Source organism: Neoarius graeffei, chromosome 17 (genome assembly GCF_027579695.1).
Source record: "Neoarius graeffei isolate fNeoGra1 chromosome 17, fNeoGra1.pri, whole genome shotgun sequence".
NCBI lineage: Eukaryota > Metazoa > Chordata > Actinopteri > Siluriformes > Ariidae > Neoarius > Neoarius graeffei.
Genome location: NC_083585.1, coordinates 56679670 through 56682432, shown reverse-complemented (window position 1 = coordinate 56682432; position 2763 = coordinate 56679670).

Here is a 2763-nt window from a genome sequence, read left to right as displayed (position 1 = left end):
GCAGGAGCAGCACAGACATGGGCAATGGAGGAGAGCTGTGAGTCGACTCCAGAAAAAGACTCGCAAGCGCTGCGAATCATGAATCGACTCTGAGTCGATTGATTCATGCAGAAATGACTCTTTTTCAAGTTCCAAGTCTCATCTCATCTCATCTCATCTCATTATCTCTAGCTGCTTTATCCTTCTACAGGGTCGCAGGCAAGCTGGAGCCTATCCCAGCTGACTACGGGCGAAAGGCGGGGTACACCCTGGACAAGTCGCCAGGTCATCACAGGGCTGACACATAGACACAGACAACCATTCACACTCACATTCACACCTACGCTCAATTTAGAGTCACCAGTTAACCTAACCTGCATGTCTTTGGACTGTGGGGAAAACCGGAGCACCCGGAGGAAACCCACGCGGACACGGGGAGAACATACAAACTCCACACAGAAAGGCCCTCGCCGGCCCCGGGGCTCGAACCCGGACCTTCTTGCTGTGAGGCGACAGCGCTAACCACTACACCACCGTGCCGCCCCAAGTTCCAAGTGTTTGTTGTCATTTGCACAGTAAGGGCATGTCCTCTTCTCATCTCATCTCATCATCTCTAGCTGCTTTATCCTGTTCTACAGGGTCGCAGGCAAGCTGGAACCTATCCCAGCTGACTACGGGCGAAAGGCGGGGTACACCCTGGACAAGTCGCCAGGTCATCACAGGGCTGACACATAGACACAGACAACCATTCACACTCACATTCACACCTACGCTCAATTTAGGTGGTGTTTACATTAGACCGTATCCGTCTTGTTTTCGTCGCGGATGCACTGTCCGTTCACATTAGAAACGACTCCACAGGCGGAACGACTTGAATCCGCCAGGGCCCACGTATTCAATCCATTACGTATCTGATCCGGTGCTGTGTAAACATTGAGAAACGAGGATACGCTGTGCTGAGCTCTAGCTGACGTCGTCATTGGACAACGTCACTGTGACATCCACCTTCCTGATTCGCTGGCGTTGGTCATGTGACACGACTGCTGAAAAACGGCGCGGACTTTCACTTCCTGCTATTTGTCCCGAATCACTGCTCGTGCGCTTCACTCGCGCGCTCTGTGAGCTGCGCAGGGCCGGAGTGCGCACCCTCCAGAGGGCACTCGCTGTTCAGGGCGGAGTGATTTGGAGCGCAGGATGCCTGCGGAGCCGAGCGTATCCGTGTACTGGCGTTGCTGTGTGCACGCGAATCGTTTTAAAAACGTTAATCTGATGATCCGGTCTAATGTAAACACCACCTTAGAGTCACCAGTTAACCTAACTTGCATGTCTTTGGACTGTGGGGGAAACCGGAGCACCCGGAGGAAACCCACGCGGATACGGGGAGAACATGCAAACTCCGCACAGAAAGGCCCTCGCCGGCCACGGGGCTCGAACCCGGACCTTCTTGCTGTGAGGCAACAGTGCTAACCACTACACCACCGTGCCGCCCAAAATCAGAACCTTCCATCCATCCATCCAACCATCCATTATCTCTAGCCGCTTTATCCTGTTCTACAGGGTCGCAGGCAAGCTGGAGCCTATCCCAGCTGACTACGGGCGAAAGGCGGGGTACACCCTGGACAAGTCACCAGGTCATCACAGGGCTGACACATAGACACAGACAACCATTCACACTCACATTCACACCTACGGTCAATTTAGAGTCACCAGTTAACCTAACCTGCATGTCTTTGGACTGTGGAGGAAACCCACGTGGACACCATGCAAACTCCGCACAGAAAGGCCCTCGCCAGCCATGGGGCTCGAACCCGGACCTTCTTGCTGTGAGGCGACAGTGCTAACCACTACACCACCGTGCCACCGCATGTCCTCTTGGACAGTGAAATTCTTAGTTTGCTGTCCACCATGATTCTTCTTCTTCTTCTTTTGGCTGCTCCCGATTCGGGGTCGCCACAGCGGATCTTTCGTCTCCGTCGCTCCCTGTCTTCCGCATCCTTCTCTATCATACCTGCCACTTTCATGTCCTCTCTCACCACATCCATGTATCTCCTCTTTGGCCTTCCTCGTTTTCGTTTGCCTGGCAGGTCCATCCTCAACATGCTCTCGGGCAGCTCGGTGGTGGAGTGGTTAGCACGGTCGCCTCACAGCAAGAAGGTTCTGGGTTTGAACCCAGCAGCTGGCGAACGCCTTTCTGTGTGGAGTTTGTATGTTCTTCCCATATCTACAGTACATGGGTTTTCCCCCTACAATCCAAAAGACATGCGGTTAGGTTAATATGGGACGGCCTTGGGCTGAGGTGCCCTCGAGCGAGGCACCAAACTGCTCCCCAGGCGCTGTTAGTGTGTGTTCACTGCTGCAGAGGGGAAATTTCACAAGTGTGTGATGAATAAAGTTGTGCTTTCTTTCTTTTTCTGCATCTCTTCTCAGGATGTGCCCGTACCATGTCAGTCTCATCTCTCTTAGCTTAATTCCCAAGCTCTCCACATGCGCTGTCCCTCTGATGTGCTCGTTCCTTATCCTGTCCAACCTCCCGTCGCAAACCTTAACATCCTCAACTCCGCCACCTCCAACTTTGCCTCCTGTCTCTTCGTTAAGGGTACGGTCCTCCAATCCGTACATCACAGCTGGTCTCACTACTGTCTTATACATCTTACTTTTCACTTTTGCTGGGACTTTCCGATCACAAATGACTCCCGAAATCCTTCTCCAGCTGCTCCACCCTGCCTGCACTCTCTTTCTCACCTCACTATCGCAGCCCCATTTTCCTGCACAGTTGACCCCAGG